Here is a 26615-nt window from a genome sequence, read left to right as displayed (position 1 = left end):
TCATGAATTGGAAGAAGGAGATTGCTGGACTAGAGATAATTTTCCTCCTGCCTTCTCTCTTTGTCATGCCAGGGCCATGTAGGAAGGGAAGTCTTCTCTTCTCTGCAGGAGGCACAAATTCAGAGGGTGGAAACTGGCTGTTGGAGCAGCTGGCATGGTAGGGAAAAAGCTGTTCACTTTGTGGGGAGGAGTTGGAGCAGGGAGTAGAGAGGAGAGTCAGGGAAACCCTACCCCAGTACTGCAATCTGCACTGTAGGAAGTTATGTAATTGAAGTTTCATCAGCATCTAGGTTGCTGAAGCCAACATTGTTCACCTCCTAGGACATGAGTCACACTTAAACACACACACACACAACAATCTACATGATAATATCTTTGGGGAACTATAAATTTCAAGATATTCATTCTGATATTAGAAGATAGGAGGATGATAGTGACAATTAAAGGGGTATATGGCCTTCAAAACAACCAGTGCCACAATACTTGCACAAAAATGGTAATTTAGAGATCAAAATGATGCTCACATGCAGCATATATTTCATTAACTACATGGATTGAGATGTGAATGGATATTGCCTAGTAGGCCTTTTAAAGGTAAACTCAGATAAACTAAAACTCAAATTTCTTTAAATAATATATTTTAATTTTTCAAGTACTAAATTGGAAAATAAATTTAATGATAATTTTAAAAGTTTGGCTAAAGTGTAGGGAAATAGAGACTCATATATGAGAGCATAAATTTGTATACGTTTTGCTGTGGAGCAATTTGGAAATATGGACCAAAGTTCTTAAAAGATGAATTTTATTTACCCACTAATTCTAGGAATTTTTAAGGATATCATTAGAACTGATTTCAAAGACTGTGCTATTCACACAATGGGATAATATGTTGGTGTTAAAAATGATGTTTTTAAGAATATATTCCTCGATATGGAAATGTGGAAATTTGCTCAAGGTAAACTAATGAGCGGGAAAAGCATATTAAAAGACATTAAAACACACTGTAAACAACATGATCCTATTTTGTGAATAAATCTGTAAACAGTTGCACACACACAAAAAATTCAGATGAACTTTTTTATAAGTAGTATGCATTTCAAAATTATTTCTGTTGAAAAGCTCCAAATTTCAGCTGGATATAAAGGAAAATGAAATACAAAGTAATGCAACTTAAGTCTTAATATTAAATGTCTAAGGCCCCGACCAGTGTTTCTCAGTCTAATGAGCAGACATTAGAATCACTGAGGATAGTTGGTTTATTTGGTCTGGGGCCCTCCTAAGCTGGTATTGTTAAAGATTCTCAGGTGATCTCAATGTGCAGCCACAATTTGGATCTTCTGCATTAGAGGCAGTGGTTTTCAAAGTGTGCTTCCCAGACCAGCATCACCAGCATTATTTGGGAACTTATCAAAGAGGCAAATTATTGGTCCCCACCCTAGACCTACTGAATCAGAATCTCTAGCAGTGGGTCCCAGGAGTCTCTGGTTTAACAAGTCCTCTGAGTTATTTTGATTCAAGCTAAAGTATGAGAAACACCATGTCAGGGAATCATTAGAAACAATGCCATCAGTTTTCAGATGATCAACCACAGGAAACCTATTTTTAAAAAGGCCTGCTCAGAGCTCTACATGTGTTGAAGGAGGTAATCAAAAGAATGTGACCACTGGTTGACCCTCGAGCTTGACACAGGAAATCAGAGGCTCCTCACTCCTTCCCCTGTCCTTGGAATGTAGCCTCTGTCTACCTTTCCCATAGTGGGAGCCTTGAAGAAGTAAGGGGCTAAACTGACACACGTGAGAAAGCTTTGCTTCCACTTAAGCACATGATTATGTGTTTCCAATTCCTGAAAGTGATACTTTCATCAGTTACCACAGTTGATGATCCTTTCCTGCAGTAATACAACTTCCATGTTACAGCCAAAGGGAAATTTTCCACATGCAACACTAATCATACTATCTCCACACCCGGGCTTAAAAACATCAAGGTTTTCCATTACCCACAGGCTAAAGATCAAAATCCCCAACATGGCTTAGGATGCCCCAACATTCTGACCCCAGGCTGTTTCCTCACTCTTGTGTCACATGATGTTCTCTGGTGAGTTCTTGCTTTGGCCACATTGGCTTTCCTTCTGTCCCATGGACTCCCAACCATTCCTCCTGCCACAGACTCTTTTCACATGCTGTGCCCTCTGCCTAGAACACCTTCCCCTCCTCGTCTTGTCTATTTAATTCCTGCTCATCCTTTAAATCTCAGTTCAATCATCACCTACCACAAGGCAACATTCCCTGACCCCTCTGACTGGTTCACACCCTTATTTTATATATTTGAAGAGCACAATAGTCTCTCCTTCAGAGCACTCCTCCCAGGTATGATCTTGCTTTTATCTGTGAGACTCCTTGACTAAGACCTATTTCCCCCACCATTTGCTCAGCTCCACATGGCCAAACTTTCCTTTGTATCCCTGGTATACAGCACAGGGCTTCACATATAGCAAGGGCTCGAGAATGCTTTTAATGAGGGATTGGATAAATGAATGAATGAATAGTAGTTTGGCTACATAGTAGTAGTTTGGCTAGGACTTCCTACTGTTTAAGTTGTTGACAGTAGTCATTGACTTGCATCACATCATCCACATCCCTTGTTCAAGGCCCGTATATAACCTTGTAGGAAGGGCAACAAGACATTCTGAAAAGTAGTTGCGTCTCTTGTGTATCACCATAGTCTGAGTCTTGAGATTGGTTTGAGGGGGAAAACTGAACTAGGAGTCACGTGTTTTTCTTAGCTATGATTCTGATTCTATTAGCATGTACACACTAGCTTTGCCACAGTGAATTGGACACGAACCATTTACTGCTTTCTGGCATCATATCAACAGGCTCTGCCCATCAGTTTCTCTCATCTGAGCTTGTTTTGACAAGCTTAAACTTTCACATACCAAGAGCCTAAAACAGTACTTCGCTGAAGTCAAAATAGGTGTTTAATGTATGTGGAGGGATTTGCATGAGAGCAAAACTTTGGCCTAAGAAGCCAATGACTTGGATCATAGTGGCAGCCTCGTCCAGTTGAGGGAACAAGGTGTCTGTGGATGTACCATACTCCACAGGAAGAACATGAGTTCTCCTGTGAGGAAGTGGTCAGACTTGTCAACAGCAATAGTGTATGCAAAACGATAACGAAACACTGTTTTTAAAGGATTGAGGGAAAAGAACTTTGGACACAGAATTTTATTTCAAGTTACATTTTCATTCAAAAAATGGCTTAAAAATATTCTCAGGCATATATAGCCTCAGGTTTATGTCGTAAAGATATTATGCTGAATAGACTTTTGAAGAAAGTTCTAAATAAGAGAAACATATCCAGGAGCTACTATAAGAAATGAGAAAAAAGGGTGATCAAATATTTGGTGAAGTATTGTTCTCTATTTAAAAAATCTGGAACCACAAAAAAGAATTATCTAATCCAGAAGTAAAATTTAGATAACATGAATACATGAATAGAGAGATAAAACACAGTGAAGTATTTCTGAAGGCAAGATAAAAGTATCAACACATTAAGCAACCAATAAAGGTATATGAACATATATGGATCTTATAAGAAAAAAATAGAATATACAATATTTAAAGTAGTAGAAGAAAAGTCAATCTATCCCTTGGGAAGCAGGAAAAGAGAATAAAGGAATTAGGAAGCTGTGAAAATGAATAAACACAAACTGTCTGGGCTGCTCAAAGGTAGCGAATTGAGATCTAGCAAAGGTTTGGGGAAGAGGCGGAATTAAAAAACATTTTGGAGCCAGCCCTGAAGGCCTAGCCATTAAAGTTCTAGCTGACCACTTCGGGGGCCTAGGCCTGGTTCCTGGGCATGGAACCACACCACTCATCTGTCAGTAGCCATGCTGTGGTGGCAGCTCACATAGCAGAACTAGAAGGACTTACAACTAAGATATGTAACTGTGTACTGGGGCTTCAGGAAGGGAGAAAAAAAAGAAGATTGGCAACAGATGTTAGCTCAGGGTGAATCCTTCCCAGCAAAAAAAGAAAAAGACCATTTTGATTGGGTTGTTTGTTTTTTTGGTGTTGACTTGTATGAGTTTTTTTTAATGTATTTTAGATATTAATCCCTTATGGGATATATAGTTTGCAAATATCTTCTCCTAATTAGTAGGTTGTCCTTTTGTTTTCTTGATGGTTTCCTTTGCTGTGCAGAATCTTTTTAGTTTGATGTAGTCCTATTTGTTTATTTTTTCTGTTGTTTCCCTTGCTTAAGGAGAGATGATATTCAAAAAGATACTGCTAATACTGATGTAAAAGAGTGAACCACCTATGTTTTCTTCTAGGAGTTTTATAGTTTTAGGTCTTACATTCAAGTCTTTAACTGATTTTGAGTTAATTTTTGTGTGTGGTGTAAGATAATGGTCTACTTTCATTCTTTTGCATGTGGCTGTCTAGTTTTCCCAACACCATTTATTGAAGAGGCTTTCCTTCTGTCACTTTATGTTCTTGGCTCCTTTGTCAAAAATTGGCTGTCCATAAATGTGTACATTCACTTTTGAGCTCTCAATTCTGTTCCATTGTCGTGTGTGTGTGTGTTTTTGCCAGTACCATGCTGTTTGTAGTACACTTTGAAATCAGTGAGTGTGATGCCTCCCAAGCTTTGTTCTTTTTCCTCAGGATTGTTTTAGCTATTCAAGGTCTTTTTTTGTTCCATATAAATTTTAGGATTCTCTGTTCTATTTCCAAGAAAAAAACAAACAACCTGATCAAAAAATGGGAGGAGGATCTGAAAACACATTCTTCCAAAGAAGATATAAAGATGGCCAACAGCCACATGAAAAAATGTTCAACATCACTAATTATTAGGGAAATGCAAATCAAAACTACAATGAGATATCACCTCACACCCATTAGAAAGGCTACTACTAAGACAAAAAATAACAAGTGTTGGAGAGAATGTGGAGAAAAGGGAATCCTCATGCATTGATGGTGGGAATGTAAATTGGTGCAACCAGTATGGAAAAGAGTATGGAGATTCCTCAAAAAATTAAAAATAGAAATACCATATGATCCAGCTATTCCACATCTGAGTATTTATCCAAAGAACACAAAAACACTATTTTGAAAAGATATATACACGCCTATGTTCATGGCAGAATTATTTACAATAGCCAAGGCTTGGAAATAACCTAAGTTGTCCATCAATGGATGAATGCATAAAGACGATATGGTGTATACACACACACACACACACACACACACACACACACACACAGTGGAATACTACTAGGCCATTAAAAAGATTAAATCTTGTCATTTGTGACAACATGGATAGAACTTGAGGGTATCATGCTAGGAAAAATAAGTCATACAGAGAAAGACAAATATCATATAATCTCACTCATATGTGGAAGGTGAAAACAACAACAAGCAAACTCATAGCTACAAAGGATAGACTGATGGTTACAGGGTGGAAAGGGTAAAGGGGCATATTTGAACAGCAACAGATGGAAACTAGACTTTTGGTGGTGAACATGATGTAGTCTATATAGAAGTCAAAATATAACGATGCAGCAACTGGCCCAGTGGAAGAATGGTTGGGGTCGCACACTCTGCTTTGGTGGCCCGGGGTTCACCAGTTCGGATCCTGGGTGGGGATCTACATACTGCTCATTAAGCCATGCTGTGGCGGCATCCTACATGCAAAATAGAGTAAGATTGGGACAGATTTTGGCCTAGCAACAGTCTTCCTTAAGCAAAAAGAAGAATATTGGCAATAGATGTTAGTTCAGGGCCAATCTTCCTCACCAAAAAAATGATAATAATGATGTATACCTGACATTTATATGTTATAAACCAACGTTATCTCAATTAAAAAAAAAGAAATAGAAATATTTTAAAAAAGACATTTTATTGGCGGACAAGCCCTCAGTCACTTAGATTTAGTTATTCACCCTTTCTTATCTGATCATGGCAAAACTGAGGAGCCTCCATGATGGCCTTTGTTCTTACTCACCCAATGTGTAGTCAAATGAAGCTATTTGGAAAATAGGGATTTTGTTTCCCCTGCCCTAGGCCCCAGGAAAGTCCTTGGAAATCTGGCCAGCTCTTGAATTTTAAATTAGGGAGCTGGCTATCAGAGACAAATGGCAGGCCAGGCTAATAACCATCACAACAACTAATGTAAGTGTGCCAGACACATGGTCTCCCATGTGGTCTGCTCCCTGTTCTTGGGACTAAGGATAAGTGAGTTGTTCGAAATGTGCAGCAATCTTACTTGTCAACTAGTTAAAAAATTGGGGGCCAGAAGAGCTTTAAGAGACAAAAATCCTTGAGCACCAGAAGTTTAAGTATATGACTTTTCTACATACGTAGAACTCCAAACATTGGACCTTGAGAGTAAGTTCTAAATGGAAGCGGGATTAGCTAGATTGCATGGGAAAGAATTAACTTCCTGAGTTGGATTAGCTTGCAAGGGCATTAATCTCTTTCCTTGAACATTCTAATTTCAAAGAGATGTGTTGATCTTCTGCTTTCTCAAGACAGCATAGCAATGAGGGACATATGTATTTGTGGTGTGAGAAACCCTCCCTGGTAATTTACCTGATTCTTTCCAAATTGAGCACATGTCTCTGGCTTGATGGAAAAATTGACCAAGCTGGGCAGGCCTAGAAAGCCTCAATTCTGCAGAATATGTCCAGTAAGTGGTGAGTCTGGATGCTTTCTTATGGGGGTAGACATTCCAACACTCATTTTAGTAAAGCCAGTCCCAGGGTCAGATGGAGGAGCATTCCAAAGTGAAACATCTTCTGGCATGCAACAGGGAGCAATGGGAAGTTCGTATTCATGGCTCTTGATTCCTAGCAGTCATGAGCATACACATGCTTTGCCAGCATACACAATTAGCCTTCTGGAGGGAAAACAAAAAAAAAGAATGAAAGAATATAAAAAAGGAATTTTAGGGCCTACCACTTAATCCCCATTAAGTGTACTTAATTTTTCTTAGGTTCTGGAAGCAGAGATTAAGTAACATTCAAATATACTTTTATAACTTTTCCAAGTTATAAAATTTTCCAAGTTTTTCTCAAGAATATTGCTGACTGGCTTATTTTACCTCACTAATTTTTCAGGGCTCCTTAGGATTTCTAAATTTTAGGGTAAGCACTCTTTCACAATGTTATATTAACAAGTTGAATTAATAGAAAAATACTATAAAACACATGACTGCAACATGCAGTTTGTGTAAAACCGGACACACACATGGAAAGTTCCTTCGTAGCCCTAGCCTATAAAACTTATTTACTTTTGACATAAGTCAGAGTTGGAGATGTGTGTGTCTTTGTAATTTAGGCCTCACAGTTTACCTCTTTGGGACTCCACAGAACTTGCTCAATTTAGTCCTCACCACAAAACTATCGTTTCTACTTAGTGCCAGAAGGATTCCCAGAGACTGAAACTTCGGCTGGCAGGCTCACTGTGCTGATCTAAAACAACGTCTCAGTCTGGGGCTGTGGGTTGGCTACTTGTCTTTTTGTTTGTTGGTTTTTCTTTTTCGCATGAAGAAATTTCCTTTATTAATTTTTTTCTTTTTACCTTATATTTTAGTTGAAAAAATTTCAAATATACCAGGAAGATGAGAGACTGGTTTAGTAAACACTGTTTTACATACAATCTAGATACAACAACGGTTCACATTTTGGAATATTTGCTTATCTGTTTCTTTCTCTCTCTCTTTCCTGAATCCATTTGAAAGTAAATTCGTCATGACACTTTATCCTAAATTATTCCGCTGGTATTTCCCCCGAATAAGAACATTCTTCTACATAAACAATAGCATGAGCACACCCAAAACATTAACTGTTATTCCCTAGTATCATCTTATATCTGATCAATATTCAAATTTCCCCAGTTGTCTCTAAAATGCCTTTTGACTAGAACTCGATTTCTTTAAATTTGGGGAAGTCCCGTAGCATTTATTTTGCTTTTCTTTGTATGAAGTTGATTTTTAGATGGGACTGGCTAAGCTGACTTGCAGAACATCCTACATTCTAGATCCGTCTGTGTGTTTCCTTGTGGTGATGTTTTAACTTGTTGCTCTAATCCTGTATTTCCTGTAAACTGAAAGTTAGGACTATATAACCCTGAGGTCTCATGTCACTCTGTTTCATTAAAACAACTGGAGAAGAACTTAGTTAGTTTTACTAAATATCTTTTTCTCCTCTCTCTTCCTTTACCTTTCTTACTAAGTCACTTTCTAGGCTCATTGGTCTTCTCCAGGTCTCTCCTGACTTTCAGTTCTGCAGCCCTGTGTTAAAGCCATATTACCCTTATTTTCAGGGCTGCTTTGACATTGGAGAGAAAATGTACTCTAGGAGCTTTATTTTCATTAACTATTCTTTGATTTTAATGTCCAAAGCTTAAAACATTGTCTTTGTAATATATTAGTGGCTTCCATGAAGACAGTTTTTATGGTCCTAGAGTTTGAAATTACTTCAAGTCCCTTTAGTCCAGCCTCATTTACATATCAATCAATTAATTAATTCAATAGGCCTGTGTTCCAGGTACACTGATAGTCAAGAGGGATAGAAAATGATTAAGAGAAAGTTCCTGCCCTTGTTAAACTCAAAGTTGAATTGGGAAATAGACGTGTTAATAATTATCATTTCATTCATGAAAAGTTTCCTTACTTTCTCATTTTGCATTCAAAAAAAGACTTTCTCCATGTTCCTACAGCATTCTATACACATGCCCAGCATTGAGTTTGTCTTACAGCTTTGTGATTATTCAGTACGTTTTGCTTTTCTCTACTAGACTGAGAGTTCCTTGAGTTTTTTGAGGTGTTTTTTTTACCTCAGTGTCTCTAGCTCCTAGCATTGGTTCCTGAAATAATGATAGATATTTGATAGTAAATGTCCAATAAATGCCTGATAAATGAAGTGTTATGTGTTAAGTGTTCTTAGAGAAAAATGTGTTAGCCATAATTATAGAGATATGAACAAAGTGGTGTAGAAATATTGAGAGGGCAACTTTTGAATTGGAGTTCTAAAAAGATGAATAGATAAAGACAAAGGGAAGGATATCACCGGAGAGCGAACTGCATGTAAAGTGGCCCATGGTTTCCAGAGAACAAAATGACATTGTAAAGAGCAAAATATAAGGGACAGGTTATCAGGGGGAGAATGTAGAAAGGTGGGTTGGGATTAGATTTTGAAGAGTCTTGACTGCCAAGCTAAAACTGTTTGAATTCTATCCCATAGGCAGTAGAGGGAAAACAGAAGCTTTTTAAGATAAGGAATGACATGATCACTTTTATTTTTTCAGCACAATTATTCTAGTATAGGACTGAAATGGAGGAAACTGCTGTCAAGGAAGAGAAATGAAGAAGAAAAAAGAAATGGAGAGAGATACAGTGAATTGTCCCACCTCACAGGGCTAGCCAGTCATCATACCGTTACTACAAACTGGAGCAGGGCAAGGCTATTGAGTTTAAGGTTGTAGGATATGGGCAAAAGTGTTGTTCAGAGGAGGGTGAGGTAAGAGAAACCAGAGTTAGCTAGAATGAAACCATGGATCAGGGAGGAATTAGGCTGGGTCATAAAAATATCCAAGGATTGTTAGATAGGCTGACAGGAAAAGAAGGCGTTCTAAGCAGAGGTGAAACAGTGAACGGCACAGACAAATTGCTGGGTGGGTGCTGGTGGTGATGTAGGGCCAGGAGGAAACAGGGCTGCAGAGATAATCAGGGGCTAGTTGGTATATGGCTCTTAAGTTAACAACGTTCAAAAAACATACATAGCTTTGAATTTTTACCCTCTACGGCTCTATTTTGGCTATCATAAGTGGTTTATTTATTAGTCATCTAGCTGGATACATGAAGGGTTAGTTAGTTAGTCAGTTAGTTGGTTACTTTAGAGCCACATACCTTATAAAGGACTGTTTCCTGGCTATGGGTTTTCCACTGGTGAGTGGTGGGTAGGCCCCTTCTTCTGGAAACAACTAGACTGAACTATCCTAGGCTTTCTCATCAACACTTACCACAGAGGAAACTATAGTTGAAACTCATTGATAGGTTGATAGAGTCAATGAATAAAGCGTGCTAAGACAGGACTCTGAGAATCCAAGCACGTCCTACAGAGGTGCCCACACACCTCCATTCATGCAGTGCCTTACACCGTGTCTGCCAATCCCCACCCAGAGGAAGAGGTGTGGCTGAGAGGAATTTTGCCCTCAGGTTTGCTTCCCATAGATTCTCATACACCTCTTTGGGTGCTGGCAGCAAACAGAAATTTGCCAATGTCCTTTTTACATTGCCTGGTCCAGGGACTGGGGAAAAGGAAAGCTGACATGCAAGGCTTCTCCCTGAGGGCCTCAATCCAACCAGCAGCTTTCTGCTGAGACTAAAAGCATTACAGAGCACAGCTTCTACTTACCCACTGTTTCTGTTTGTTTGTTTCAGTTCTCTCCTTTCTCTCTCTATGACCTACTGTGTCAGAGGGGGCCTTGGAAGCATGAGTGGTCCAAGTAACTAAAAAGTGAGGGACCGTGGTAAACCCCTCTACTTCCCCCCATTCCATTCATCCAATGAATCATTCATTCATTCATTCCTCCGTGTGTTCAACAAATATTTAGGGAGCCCCTACTATGTGCCAGGCACTGTTCTAGGCTTTAGAGATACATCAGTGAACAAACCAGATGCACTTCTCTGTCATCCTGTAACTTAACTTCAAGCGAAGATAGACTGATCCTAAATAATGAATACATGGGTAAGTAAAGTATAGAATAGGTTAGAAGACAATAAGTACTATGGAGAAAAAAAAAAATACAACAAGGACCAAGGGATTGAGAGTGCAGGGGGTGATAGAAAGGAGGTAAGAGCTGCAATTCAAAGAAACGGTGGTCAAGGAGGCATTGGGAAGACAGCTTTTGTGCTCCTTAAAGGTGGTGCCTCCTTGTAGCAAAGTGTTGCTTCCTCTATTCAAGAAAGTTCTTCAGTCGGTGCTATTCTCAACTTTTCCAGGCCACCAGGGAGTGTTTTTTACTATGGAAGTTCCTTTCATCAAAAAGACCAACAGCTGGTACAAACCAAGCCCTTCACCTTGACCCCAAAGACTTGGGTTGCTTTTAAATCTTTGTACCTCCTCTTATGAAGAATCTGCAAAGGAATCCTGAGAATATCATTCTCTCCAGTCTCTCACTTCTTTTCATGACTCTCCCCTTCCTACAGTCTGTATTCACAGCTCAACAGCCACAATTATCTGCAGAATTCAGGAGAACTCTCTGAATTTTCTGGAAAATTGAGGAAAGATTGTGCATAGCTCACTGTTTTTGAGTAGGTACTCTATTCAGGCACCATTTTTAGCTTTCCCATGTAGTAAGACTCCCAGCAACCTTAGAGGAAGTGCTGATATTATCCAGTTTTACAGAGAAGAAAATTAAGATTTAAAAAACTTAACTTGTCTGTGGTGCTAGTATGTTTAGAGTGAGGATTTGAACCCAGTGGTTTGCTCTAGAGCCCACACAACGTCCAGGAGTCACTTCGGTATTCACATCAGGCCACTGCTAAGCCAAGTTAAAACTTTATCTTTTTGCAAGATTATAAGTGCCTGACCCAAAGTATCTTAAATCATGCCTTTCTGTAATACGATATAATATATATATATATATTTTTATTGGTACCTGAGCTAACATCTGTTGCCAATCATTTTATTCTTCTCCTCCCCAAAGCCCTCCGAGTAGGTAGTTGTATATTTTAGTTGTAGGTCCTTCTGGTTGTGGTATGTGGGATGTTGCCTCAGCATGGCCTGATGAGTGGTGGTGGGTCTGTGCCCAGGATCCGAACCATCAAAACCCTGGGCCCCTGAAGTGGAGCAGTGAATTTAACCCCTCGGGCACGGGGTCGGCCCTTCATATAATATTTGATATTACTTTTCTATCCAGTCCCTCCCTCTCCCCCAAAGAAAGAAAATTTAACAATAAACAATAAATTAAGATCCAAAAAAACTTAGAACATGGTCTTATAACTTAGCCCACTTTAAAGATGGAAAGAAGGGAGGACAAATAGAGCCCCCAAAAAACAATAGTTTCTGGAGTCCCACAGGTCATCACCACAAAAAAAGTTGCATACTCTTATTTCACTGATGGTATATCTAACTTATTCAAACTGCTTTTGACAAGCATTTACTAAAATGCCAGACTAAAATGCCAGACACCGAGTTGTGGGCACTGATATAACCCACATTTCTCCATGTCAATAGTGTTAACAATATTAATAGTAATGACCCAAATTTCACTAGGTTTTGCTGCCACATACTCACAGAGGTTTTCAGTCCTGATGAATAAAAGACTTGATTAAGAAAAGTGTTTGCTGGGGGCCGGCCCCATGACTGAGTGGTTAAGTTTGCGAGCTCCGCTTTGGCAGCCCAGGGTTTCGCCAGTTCGGATCCTGGGCTCGGACATGGCACCGCTCATCAGGCCATGCTGAGGTGGCATCCCACATAACACAACCAGAGGCACTCACACCTAGAATATGCAACTGTCTACCGGGGGGCTTTGGGGAGAAGAAGAAAAAAGAAGATTGGCAACAGCTGTTAGCTCAGGTGCTAATCTTTAAAAAAAGTGTTTGCTTTTTTATTTTCTTTAACAATATAAATTTTTTTAAAAACAAAGTTTTGGGAGGTAAAACCTTTAAAGAGCAAAGGAAAGCCAAAATTGGAGTTTATTTTGGTGGAATGAATAGCTATTTCCTTCTGGGAGCAACTCACCGTAAATTCCAGAGACCCATGTAATTAATTTATATTGATTACAACCCCACTTATCTGTGTATCTTCATAATCATTTAAATGAGGTACACACCTAGTGTGAAATCAGTGCTCAGAGGGACTTCCCCTGAAGGGAGTATATACTCTCCTATTGTCTTTTTTTGTGGGTGGGGGGAAGATTAATCCTGACCTAACATCTGCTGCCAGTCCTCCTCTTTTTGCTGAGGAAGACTGGCCCTGAGCTAGCATCTGTGCCCATCCTCCTCTACTTTATATGTACGATGCCTACCACAGCATGGCTTGCCAAACATTACCAAGTCCGCACCCGGGATCCGAACAGGCAAACCCCGGGCCACAGAAGTGGAACATGCGCACTTTGCTGCGCCGCCAGGCCGACCCTATTGTCTTAAGTGAGTTAGTAAGCGCAAGAATTAGAGGATGATATGCCCAAAGTTCAAGACACTCCTGTTTATCCAAGTGGGAATGATATTAGGTGCTTGCTCTTTTTATTTCAGGGAATGCTTAGATTCATACACATCTGGAAGGAAATTGTATAATTCTCTTTAATTTCTTTTCAACCATAACAATTTCCCCAATCTGCCCTGAAGATTATGGAAACTGAAAGTCAACAGTAGGCTGTGTTGATGCCCACAGGCGCTCTGGAGATTTGGCAAATGAAACTTGTCATCATTGTTGCAATCAAAGGAGAGTCAGGAAGATGTAAATCATTAATTTTGAAGAAAGAAAGAGACTGTGGGATTTATCTTGCTTGAGAAGAACCAGATTTACTGAGGCATGGTTTCGTGTATGCCCATTTTAATTGAATTAAAAAAGCCTGATGGATTTTTCTATAAAAAGCATTTACTTAGGGTATTCCCTTGGCAAGGTCATGTTCCAAAGAGCCCAAGGGAAGTGGACCCAAGAGAAATGGTTTGAACATATGTTGTAGAAGGGCAAGCTGCAGGAGAGAGAGAGAGAGAGTCAAGGCTGGGAGAGTGAATTTAGATGGAGCTGTGTGGAGGCTACAGAGGAAAATCTGCTGCTTTGAGGGAAGTAACAGTCAGGGCAGGGAAGTTGGAGCAGGTTTACATGCATTCCCTTTGCCCTGATGGTTCATACCCATGTATTCTCCAGATCTGCCAGGTTGTCTCCCAGCAGAGGAGCACAGAGAAAGCTTCACCCCAGGAAGAGCGGAAACTGACTCCTAACCAGTTCCCTATCTTCACTATGGCTTTTGGTATTTCCCACTTCATCTGGAGATGCCTGACCGGATTTGAATTCAGCTGAAACTAATTTCCCCCAACCTGACACTTAGGCACATACCCTCTTAGGTATTCTAAACCTTCAAGTATTTAAACAACTTTTTTCTCTGACTGAGCCAAAGCAGTATTCCTAACTTCATGTTTCAGTTCTACAACATTCCTCAAATTCCATTCTGCTGATTGCTTATAACCACAAGTATTCTCCTTGGTATGCTTATTTTAATGTCTAGAAGATGATCTGTGCACTCATACCGTGGTTTCCACTGGCAGAAAATCATGGAATGAAGCTCAGAGAAGGAAAACACTTGAAAGATGTCTGGTCCTTGGTTCAGCTGTTGTTGCTAGACAAGTTAACACCCAGCCCAATCTAAGCAGATGTCTGTTTAAAATGAGGGACAGAAAATGATGCCAGCTAGACTGTTGAAATTTATATTTCAATTTTCTTTATATTTTTTTCTCGCTTTGTTTTGTTTTGTTTTGATAAGGAGACGTCTGGAAATAAATATCCTTGCATTTATTGCCAGGTACTTTGTTCACTAACAAAGTACATCTGGCAGCACTTCCCTCGTGTTGCTGCTTCTTCCTGCTCCTGCTCTCCATCAACCAAGGTAACCATCTCCTCACCTGGGCTTGAACGAATGAGTGCCTAAACAAGTCACCAGGCACTCTCTTCACCTTCTTCCGTCACAGGGCTTGGCTCAGCACATCATCCTCCTCATAACTCTTCTAATACCCGGGAAGGGCAAGAGTCAAAACTCAAGTGTCGCTTCCTAGAGGTTTCCAATTCCTCTTTTATAAGTTGGTCTTTGACCTAGATATGGCTGTACATTAAAAGCAGTGCATGTTTACATATCCTATAGTTTTAAATTAGCTTTATGAAACTGAGGAACAAGTATAAACTTATTTAAAATTAAAATTGAGACTCTCAGATCCTCTTCTTTGTTTTTCAATTTTCTTTATATATTTTTTCTTGCTTTGTTTTGTTTTGTTTTCACATGGAAACATCTGGAAATAAATACCCTTGCATTTATGGCCTATGACAGCAGAAATGGACACAAAAGGCTTATATATAGCCTAACATGGATTTAAATAATGTTCCTCTTATGTAAATTCAAATCAATACAGTACCTCTGCATGCCATGTGAAGAGGATGAAAACTGACTTTTACTTATAAGATTTTGTTTTTTAATCAGGCTAGTGCTTTAATTAGATGTTATCATTGACTCAATTAATCTTGAATTGAAATTAATTAGCTTGAAATTAACTTAGCCAAAGGAATATTTCATTCAGAGACCAACTCCCCTTTAAATGGATGTATAATTCTAGTTTTACAAATTTGTAGCAAGACCTCTGCTTGAAACTTAGCAGACTAGGAAGTCTATTAAAAAGTGTTTGTTGACTGACTGATTGTTCACCATGTATAAAAGAATAAGTTTTACCCTCCCAATTTCCATAATAATTACTTGAGATTAAGAACCAAGTTTCCATAATGTTTTAGTTCCCATTTTCTCCCTTTTCTTTTACCCAACCTGTTCTCAGTCCCAGAACTGTATAGAGGTTTATCTAGTGGCATTTAAAAAATTAGCCTCTTTACTAATAAGCTTCTATTCCATAATAAGTGTAACTTGTGTCACTTTCTTATATCATAAACTCCTCCTAATGTTTGTAGAAGCTCTTAAAATTCTAAGAAAGATGTAAGGATTGAATCAATATATTATCTTTTATCAAGTTGATCATAATCCATTTTATTTAAATGGGGAACCTATAAAATGGTGACATTTGGCCTCTGATATAGCTTGACAGTGACTCTTGAAAACCTCAGACTCTGAGGAAATATTAACCAATAAAACACATGCGATCAACTTTAGATCAACTCGTCAAAAGAAAATAACTTGTCAAAAGAGCTGTATTTCCTTTCCTTTCTTACTCTAAGAAGAACAATAAAAAAACCTCTGGTTCTTTTTCCAGTCTGAAAGAAAGCTACATGCAAATAAAAATACTGACATATGGAGTGTAGGTAGAGTAAATAATGTAAATGGTGGGCTACCATGTGATGGTGCAGATTTGAGCAATTTAAATGTAGTGCAAAATTATGGTGTTCCCATATCTGCTGCTACACCTACTCAACCAAGCCTGGGTCAAGGCTCTAGGTCACCTTTGTTCCTGCACCAGGGGTCTGGGCACCATCGGAGAGAATCACCCCAACCTGTGGATTAGGGTCGCTGTCATGCTAGTTGTTTACAATATCAGTGAGAGAGTTAACACCAGATACTGACTCTTATTCGTCCTGGATCTGGTATCCTTACACACTATCTCAAAGCTCCATTTCTCTGCAGCCCATCTCAGCAGATTCTTTGATACTTACTTCTCTGAGAAATTTGAGGTAATCAGGCATGAAATATCTGAACTTCCTGTCTCTTTACCTACATAATTGTCTGCATTCATACTTTTGGTCCTCCTCCTTTTCTTCATTTGTAGAGCAAAATGAATTGCCCTTTCTCTGATTCAAAGCAAACACTCTGTCCTTTGGATCCCAGCTCCTCCTGTCTGCTGCAGGACCCAGCTCCATCAATCACTGTCTCTCTCCTCCATCTGCAGCCTGCTGTCTCCATTGGCTCCTTTCCTTCAGTGTATATCCGTGCTTATACAGAACTTCTCCCCTCTATTTACCTCATGATTTATTTTCCTCAGCCACTCCTTTACCCGCTCTTTGAACCTCCTCTTACTATAATCTAACTGCTACCCCAACAAATCCACGGAAACAGCTCTTGTTAAGCATATCAGTATCCAATTCTAATGGACACTTCACATTGACTTTATCTTAGTAGAACTTTGACAATTCATTACCACTACCTTCTTAAAATGCCTTAGCCTTGATTTTTGTAGTACAATATTCTGTTGATTTTTCTGTTATTTCAGTCTCAATGTTAGCTTTCTTGTCCACATATAGTTCAAAAGTTGGTGTTTCCCTGGGATCTATCCTCATGCCATTTTTCTCATTCTACATTTCTCCTTGAATGATCTCCTCCACTTCCATGATGTTAACTGTTACTGAGAGGCTGATGTAGTTAATGTAGATATTTTCCCCCTTCTTTAGTAAAGTACAGTTTGTGCTGGCAGTGTTAAAACGTCACCTTGTGTCTAATCTTGGGTGCAAAGATATACAGTAGGCAGTTTCCTGTCCTGGAGAAGGTGTCATGCCACTTTTTATTGACTTACTGAAGCTATGCAGTCTCATGGGATGCAGAGATCTGGGTAGAAGATGAGACAACCTATCTAAAGACCCCTGAGGATCCTTCCACGTGAGAAAGAGTGAACAACTCCAACCCCTATTCCTGAGATTTTGAGTTAGGAAGATCTACTGGAGTGAGCCAGACTGGTGCCCTATCCAGGCCTTGTGGCAAAGAAGAGTGACAAGACCGTTAAAAAGTTGCCGTGAACAGAAATAGAGAAGATTCAGTGGGTTAGTCCTGGTGCTGCAGCAGACAAGAGAAAGGGAAAAGGCAGTTGTCTGTCCTTGAAATAGCCAATATGGCAGCCCCTAGAATATGACCTGAACCATTCTCTTTTTCTTACAGAACTTTTATATTCTGTAAGACACCAAGTCTTTCTGATTTCAACCTCCAAATAGCTCCTGTATTTTTCCTTGCTTTCAATCTCACTGTCATTGATTTGAGTCAATCTCTCATTATTTCTTACCTGGACAATTACAATAGACTCTTTACTGGGTTTCTACCCCAAAGTCTTACCCATCTATCAGAGTCATCTGCCTAAAAATGCAAACATGATCATATCACTTATCTGCTTAAGAGTATTTGATGGTTTCCACTATCTACAGGCTAAAGCCCAAACTCTTTCACATGCCCCAAATGGACTCCATCTTCTGGATCCTGCCTGTCTTTTCAGCCTCAATTTTTTCACTTACCACCTTATACTTTATGATGCAGGAAAAAACAAATTCTTTGTAATTATGCCTAATCCCATGCTGTTTCTTGCTTCCATTGCTTTGTTCATGCTGTTCACTAAGTCTAGAATGCTCTTTACCTTTTATCTCACTCTTAATTGTCTTTCAAGACTCAGTTTGGGAAACATCAGTTCTGTCACCTTCGTGATCCATTTTCTGTGTAACTAGTGTGTTTATCTTAGTAGTTACTGTTGCCAGACACGCCCCCCCCCCCCCCCCCCCCCCCCCCGCCAATCAAACTGTTACTCCGTGCTTTTCAGGAATTCTCAATGTCATAGCTTGGAAGTCCCATCCCGACAGTTATCATAGACGAGTGGGCAAGACAAGTGGTAACTTTTGGGGAAGATTGGGAAATAATATAAAAATATTTTAGGAGCCTGAGGAAGTAAAGCAGGCCTTAGTTTATTTTCCCCCTGATCTTACTCACTTCTGTTTTATTCATCTCTCCCTGGCAAGATATGTAGCTTCTGATAATAATTTTTTCTGTAGATTCTCTACTCATTCCACTAAATGGAATGAGTCTAATTATGTGCTTGTGGGGTGTTTTCCTCTGTTTGTGCTTCTTCTAATTGCCACTCCTCAAAGTCAGTAGAAAAAGCTTCATGGGATGGTTGGGTACAAATAGCGTTATATAGTTGTTAAAAGCACTTTTTTCGAATTAGACTAACAAACTCAACTTCAAACACTCGTTCTGCCACGTACTGTGTAACTTTGGAAATTTACGGACTCTCTTTAAGACTTGATTTCCCACCTCTAAAATGGAAATAATAATACCTACCACAGTGGGTTATTGTGAGGACTAAGTGAGCTAAAACATACAAAGCACATGTTTCAGTGCTCCATAAAGGTTAATACTTTTTGGAGGATGAAGAGAATTGTGACAGGTAGGGGGAACTGCAGGTGAGGAGGAAAGCAATTCTGGGATATAGAATACACTTTTGATCAGAGTGAACCTAATGGTTTGCCTTTCACTGCAAGGAAGCAGGAGTGCCTTTGGGTAACAGCTGCATGAACAGAGCCTCTTCCACTCTCTCAAGTGGGAAGGAGCGGAAATGAATCATGCCACCTGGGGAAGAGTGAAGCTGGTGTGGGAGGGGAAACTGTGTAGGAAGCTTCTCTAAATTTTGCCGTGACTCCCTGTTTCTCTGCCTTGGTCCAGGTCTTACCCTAGGATTATGACAACAACAGCATATCTGTGGGCCCTTTAGAAAAAGCTTTGGAATGGTTACAAGGCTGGCTCACTTGACAACCAAGCCTATGTCTGTTGACAGTGCTCATCCTCTCAGTTTGGCTGGATCAATGACTGATGCTGGTCAGCTGATCAGGACTCAAGCTTGGCACAGAGCAGGCCTTGCACACAAATGTAAAATGAGAGGAATTTGTCTCTGTTGAACCTCTGGCTTCCCAAGCTTTTCACCTGATCCTCAACCTCTTGGTCTCTTCAGTCCTAAGACTCTCCTCTACCAACAAGGCAGGTTCTATACAGCCCTGAGGAGAATGGGGAGGATATCTGTTAGTAATGTGGCAGGTAGGGGATTAAGTTCAAATATTAGCATTTAACCAAATCTCTCCTATCAAACTATGAGAGTTCACCTTTTCTCTGATGGGATTTCTAAAAGTGGATGTTTCAATTCCAACCCAGAGGAACTTCAATACTCTTAAACTAAAGGATTCTCATCATAGCAGGAATACTATAGACTTCCTCAGAGATGGTCCCAGCTTGGGGCACCATTTCTCTGTCAAATAGCCACTTCACAGCATCCACTTCTGAACAGTGCTACCCAGACCACCATGAGTTCAACATCTGTCCTTGGGAGGAAGATCCAGAAAGCGAGTTTAGAGAATATTCTTTTAATAATGGAGTGATCTATGTCCCTATAGTCCCTATGATTATTGTGATGAATCTTACTTTTTTGTGTGTGGTTTAGGTGAATTTTCTAATTTCCATTAACCTGGAAGTCTGTCACTCAAAACAGTCCCTGTTCTTTATTCACCAATAAGTCAACCGTGTGAATAATTACTCCTCTTATTCCTGGAAAGTAAGAAGAGGGATGTGAAGTCATCTCAAGGCATGTCTTAAGAAAACATGGCAAGTCCTGGGGTTGACACTGGAGGGTGTCCAAACGTTAACATAGACTACTAGGAGTATCCACATCATCCACATATCCTCTGTTGAGATTCACGATGATAGATCCAAACCTTTTTTTTAAGAAAAAAAAAATTATAGATAGAGGTGAAATCTGCTGTGCAGTCCTCTCCAATGGTAATCACAATCATGATATAGATTGATAGGATTTTATCATTTCTGAGCAAATTCTTCTATTTACCAACAATAGTAATAGCAATAATAACTAACACGTGCAGCACTTACAATGTGGCCAACGCTATTCTAAACACTTTCTATGTATTCACTCCTATAATCTCACCACCCTACAGGGTAGGTATCACTGTCATTCCCATTTTATGAATGAGGAAACTGAAGTTCAGAGAAGTTCAGTAATTTGCCCAAGGTCACATGATAAGTAGGAGAGCCAGAATCTCTAAAAATATATATAGTCATGTTTTATATGTTTTTAAAGTTATGCAAATGGGATCATGCTGAATGTACCTTTCATAACTTGCTTTGTAACTTATTCGGTTTTTGAGATTTATTCATGTTAATATGCATAGCTCTCATTCATTCATTTAAATTGCCACACAATATTACAGTATATGGCTTTTCCACATTACATTTATCTATTCTCTTGTTCTTGGCCCTGTAGTGGTTTTATAATTTTTCACTATCACAAAAAATGTTGTCAAGGAGAATTCTTGAATGTATATGCTCTTGCATATGTGCAACAGTTTCTCTAGGGCAATATACCTCCAACTGAAATTGCTCAGCCATACAGCACATTGCTAAATTGGTGTGCCGATCTACACCCCACCAGCAATATGTGAAAGTTATTATTTGCCTCACACTCTTACCAATACTTGATACTGCCAGGCTTTTAGACTTTTTTTCCAAGCTGATGGAAGTAAAAGAATATGTTGCCATGTCTTAATTTGTATTTTCCTGATTTCTAGTAAGAATGAATGTCTTATGTTCATTGGCCGTTGAGACATATCTCCTCTGTGAAGTGCCCTTGCTTCGTCCATCTTTTGCCGGTTTTCTTCTTGAGTTTTCTCTTTTGCCCTGATTTATGGGAGTCCTTCACATACTCTGGATATAATCTTTAGTCCCCATATACTGTGCAACACATCTAATGGGTAATGCTTGTTAAGTAGGTGTTCAAATATCATTTATCTTTCTGCTGCTATTTGCCTTGAATCCGTAGGGTCTAATCTCATGCTCTTAGGGCCTGCTAACACAATTACCAGACTCTTAGATCACTCCACTGCTCCTGTACTCTAAACCCCATTAGGTCACACATATCACTTTATCTGTCTCATTTTCCTACCCCTCCCCAATTCTCAAAACCCTCCCACTGTACCCTATGCAATTCATGGTCAGGATCAGCAAAGTTCCTTATATTCTTAAACTCTTCTCTGAATATTCCTTTCATCTTCGTTTTCTAAGAGGACTCTGGCTCACCCTAAGGACACTGCTTCCCTGAAGCCCGCTCAAGTGGTGGCTATCTTATGTCTTGTAGCTTTCATACCACTGGGCAAGGAAGCAGGCTATGTGTCCTCATGTCTCCCCATTGTTGCTTTCAGATTTTATTATCCCTCCTCTAAGATCCCCTCCCTCCAACTCTGTATCTCATGTTGTGGCAGGTTTAAAATATAGTCCTAAAATTCTTTGATATTCTTTTCATTGAGAGGTAAGGTATATGTCTTTCCTTTGAATCTGGTTTCTGAGACTGCTTTACCAATAGGATTCAGTGGATGTGATGCTGTGACTGTTTCCAGATCCTGGCCTTAGGAAATTGACAACTTTCACTTCTTATCTCTTGGGATTCTGAGTTTTGGAATCCAGTCACTCCACAGTCCATAGAGCAACTCAAGTGGAAAGGAACAGAGATTCCCAGCCTTCTGCTCCCACTGAGCTAACAGCCAGCACCAACTTGCCAGCCCTACAACTGAGCAACCTTGGAATGGATCCTCCAGCTCCCAGTAAACAGCCTCAGCTGATGACACATGGAGCAGAGATGCAGCTTCCCCACCAAGGCCCGTCCCAATTGCAGATTCATGAGTTACATAAATGATTGTTGTTTTAAGCCGCTGGGTTTGACATAGTTTGTTATACATTTAAGCTTCCTTTTCCTCTAAAATTCTTCTGTGAGTCTATACTTTTTTTATGGCTAATTTCCTGGTTTTAAGACGCGAGCCAATCCTTATTAGGTGTTTATACACAATGGCCTGATTTCTCCAACAGATTCATCATTGTAATAAGAGCCTTTGGTAGAACTTCCCAGATTAGACAAGTAACTCTCAGCATTGAGTAAACATTTTTTCTTTTTGACTTGTATTCAGTGTGGGGCTATATGCATTCCTAAGAATTTAGTTGAATGGAACCCACAATATATCCTGGTTTCTTTGTTTTCATTGACTAAATTGACTCCTCTCTGATCTAAGTAACATTTATACTTTACACTTTGTCTAATGCTTAGAAACCTCCAGACAAAATGCTTTTCTAGTAGGTCTCTAGGAAATAGGGAAGGAAGTGAGGAAGCCCTGAATATCACCTCAAATGGAGAGAAACAGGCCTTGAGTGGAGGGGCAGTGGGCATGTTAAAAAGAGAATGGTTATTCTCCTTCTCTCCTTTTACCTACATTTTTTCCAGAAACAAATTCAGATGACCCTTTTCCTTTTTTCAATCTCTGGATAAGAAGAGAAGGAAAAGTAAATAACAGAAGGTGAGAAGAGAGAGGCTGGTGTGGGAGGGCATCCCAGAGAGCACATTTACATTTTCACTTCACTGTGAACCCAAAAAAAGGTGCACTTCCTGTGAAGTAGATAGTAGAATCCTCATTTATGGGTCTGTGAGAATTAGTGATTTATAGGACATCACATACTTTTGGCAGCAAATAGTCCGGAATCTGATAAGCCCAGGATTATTTCATTAATTCGAATATCACGCCCTTATAGTGGGGAGGATGAGAAACCTGTCACTACCAGGGCCCGGAGGAAGGTGTCCAAGAATGCAGAGGCTCACTTTCCAAAGTCCACACCCAGGTCTGCCCTCTTAGAAGTGCCTCATCTCGTGCACCAAAGTTTCCTCTTCCTTCTCCCCTTCAGACCACACTCAGTCTTCTGCCTTAACTCTTCCAGAGTTTAGAAACGGGGTTTAAAGAGGAGCTCATGGACTCCCTTAACTCCTTCAGGGAGGTGGCGATGGGGGAAAAGGGACAAGCACCTTGTCAGAAGACATGTTGTTGTCTTCTTTCCTTAGGTTCATTTGTTTTGTTTTGTTTTGTTCTTAATGGAGGGGTGGAGGGACAATTATTTTGAGGTACAGAACTCCCCTTTACCTCTTGTCTGCTTTCATATCCTCAGGAAGCCATAAGAACAACGTGAGGCTCCTTAACACAAGACCATGCCCTAGTCCATAATTCCTTTCCTTTTACTCACATCCGAAAAGCAGAACAAAATTAATTTCCTTGTAAAAAAGAAAATTGAGAACATTTTTTTCCTCCTAGACTGTCAGAGCCGAAGTCACCTTGGAAAGGTGGAGGCCAGCAGTTGCAGGTTCTTTCACACTTTGCCCTCAGGCTCTGTGGAGGGGAAGCAAAACAGACTTCTCTGCCCACCCCTACCAGCGTGGTTCTCCTTTGACTCTTTTATACACCATTGCTGTGTGTAAGATTTTAGCGATAAAAAGCTACCACCATTTTTAAAAAGCATAAAAAGCCACCCATCTACTCCAATCTCCTTCTTTGGCAGGTAGCAAAGTAAAGGCCCAGTGAAATAAATGGATTTCCCAGGAACCTCAGTGTGTATCAGAAGCAGAATCAGAACCTAGGCCTTTTAACCCCTTTCCAGTGCTCTTCCAGTCCTTTCCCCACTCAAGCCCTGCATGTTGTGTGATTTGTTAGCTAAGAGGAAGTGGGGATCGGGGTGTTGGGATAAAGAAAGCTGACTGACCTTAGTTTTCATGCTCCCAATGAGTAAGCCATCTTAGAAGTTTTACCACCTCTGTCATTGCTTCTGCTCCACACCAGGCTCATTGCGGGCTGGAAACACACTACTTGCTACTGATTATACTCTGTGCATCTGCATGTAGGCCACATGGAACTACACCAGCCAGAAAGAACTCAGCCTGCAGGCCTGCAGAAAGTAGACTCACCATGCTGAGAATATCCTTCTCCAGACCCATCAAGTCTTCCCAACTCCAAAACAACATCTTTCTTAAGATATTAACAAGTTTATTACTTTAAAAATGTGAATGGGTGGAATACTCTGCTAAGGCTATGACTGTGATGTCACTTCAGAGTGAGATTTCCCTGCCTTCCAGGTGCTAAATTGCTCTGAAATGATGCAATCTTCTTATCTGTATTAATCAGCCTGACACTTTCCATTTACAGTTTTCTAGTTTTTGTTTTGTGGTTCTGCCTAGAACCACAGAATGGAAGGTAGCTTGAAAGCTGGGATCAGATTCTGAGAACATTATTTTCCAAACCTCAAAGTGGGACCTCTAAATAAGAATATGTCTGTAAACAAATGAAAATGAGAACACGACATACCAAATCATTTGGGATGCAGCAAAAGCAGTCCTAAGAGGGAAATTCATTGCAATACAGGCTCACCTCACTAAACAAGAAAAAGCTCACGTAAGCAACCTCAAGCGACACCTAACAGAACTAGAAAAAGAAGAACAAACAAAGCCCAGAGTCAGTAGAAGGAGGGAAATAATAAAAATAAGAGCAGAAATAAACGATATTGAAACAAAAAAGACAATAGAAAGGATCAATGAAACAAAGAGTTGGTTCTTCAAAAGAATTAACAAAATTGACAAACCCCTAGCCAGACTCACCAAGAAAAGAAGAGAGAAATCGCAAATTAATAAAATCAGGAATGACAGAGGAGAAATCACAACAGATACCAATGAAATACAAGAGATCATAAGAGAATACTATGAAAAACTATATGCCAACAAATTGAACAACCTGGAAGAAATGGACAAATTCCTAGACTCCTACAATCTCCCCAAACTGAATCAGGAAGAAATGGAGAATCTGAATAGACCAATCACAAGCAAGGAAATAGAAACGGTAATCAAAAACCTCCCCAAAAACAAGAGTCCAGGACCAGACGGCTTCTCTGGAGAATTCTACCAAACATTCAAAGAAGACTTAATACCTATTCTCCTCAAACTGTTCCAGAAAATTGAGAAAGATGGAGAACTCCCTAACACATTCTATGAAGCCAACATCACTCTGATCCCCAAACCTGACAAGGACAACACAAAGAAGGAGAACTACAGGCCGATATCACTGATGAACATAGATGCAAAAATCCTCAACAAAATTTTGGCAAACCGATTACAGCAATACATCAAAAAGATTATACACCATGATCAAGTGGGATTTATACCAGGGACACAGGGATGGTTCAACATCCGCAAGTCAATCAACATGATACACTACATCAACAAAATGAAAAACAAAAACCACATGATCATCTCAATAGATGCAGAGAAAGCATTCGACAAGATCCAACACCCATTTATGATAAAAACCCTCAGTAAAATGGGTATAGAAGGAAAGTACCTCAACATAATAAAGGCCATATATGATAGACCCACAGCCAACATCATACTCAATGGACAAAAGCTGAAAGCCATCCCTCTGAGGACAGGAACAAGACAAGGGTGCCCACTTTCACCACTCCTATTCAACATAGTACTGGAGGTGCTGGCCAGAGCAATTCGGCAGGAAAAAAAAATAAAAGGAATCCAAATAGGTAACGAAGAAGTAAAACTCTCGTTGTTTGCAGACGACATGATCCTATACATAGAAAACCCCAAAGAATCCACAGAAAAACTATTAGAAATAATCAACAACTACAGCAAAGTAGCAGGGTATAAAATTAACGTGCATAAATCAGTAGCATTTCTATACACTAACAATAAACTAACAGAAAAAGAACTCAAGAACTCTATCCCATTCACAATCGCAACGAAAAGAATAAAATACCTTGGGATAAACTTAACCAAGGAAGTGAAGGATCTATACAATGAAAACTACAAGACTTTCTTGAAAGAAATAGGCGATGACATAAAGAGATGGAAAAACATTCCTTGCACATGGATTGGAAGAATAAACATAGTTAAAATGTCCATACTACCTAAAGCAATATACAGATTCAATGCTATCCCAATCAGAATCCCAAGAACATTCTTCACAGAAATTGAACAAACAATCCTAAAATTCATATGGGGGAACAAAAGACCGCGAATTGCTAAAGCAATCCTGAGCAAGAAAAACAAAGCCGGCGGAATCACAATCCCCGATTTCAAAACATACTACAAAGCTACAGTGATCAAAACAGCATGGTACTGGTACAAAAACAGGTCCACAGATCAATGGAACAGAATTGAAAGCCCAGAGATAAAACCACACATCTATGGACAGCTAATCTTCGACAAAGGAGCAGAGGGCCTACAATGGAGAAAAGAAAGTCTCTTCAACAAATGGTGCTGGGAAAACTGGACAGCCA

General features: G+C 39.7%; 1 long non-coding RNA gene across 1 annotated transcript in view; it reads right to left on the bottom strand.

Annotated features, from left to right (window-relative positions):
• Positions 1-5895: 5895 nt before the first annotated feature.
• Positions 5896-26615, bottom strand: part of LOC124249339 (uncharacterized) — a 179163-nt gene continuing 158443 nt past the window's right edge. Inside the window, exon 3 of the long non-coding RNA XR_006891359.1 lies at positions 5896-6900. This is a non-coding gene — a long non-coding RNA (uncharacterized LOC124249339). The remainder of the gene's footprint in view (positions 6901-26615) is intronic.

The sequence above is a fragment of the Equus quagga genome, chromosome 13, assembly GCF_021613505.1.
Source record: "Equus quagga isolate Etosha38 chromosome 13, UCLA_HA_Equagga_1.0, whole genome shotgun sequence".
Taxonomy (NCBI): domain Eukaryota; kingdom Metazoa; phylum Chordata; class Mammalia; order Perissodactyla; family Equidae; genus Equus; species Equus quagga.
The sequence above is the reverse complement of the archived record's forward strand: the minus strand, read 5'-3'. Positions and strand labels throughout refer to the sequence as shown.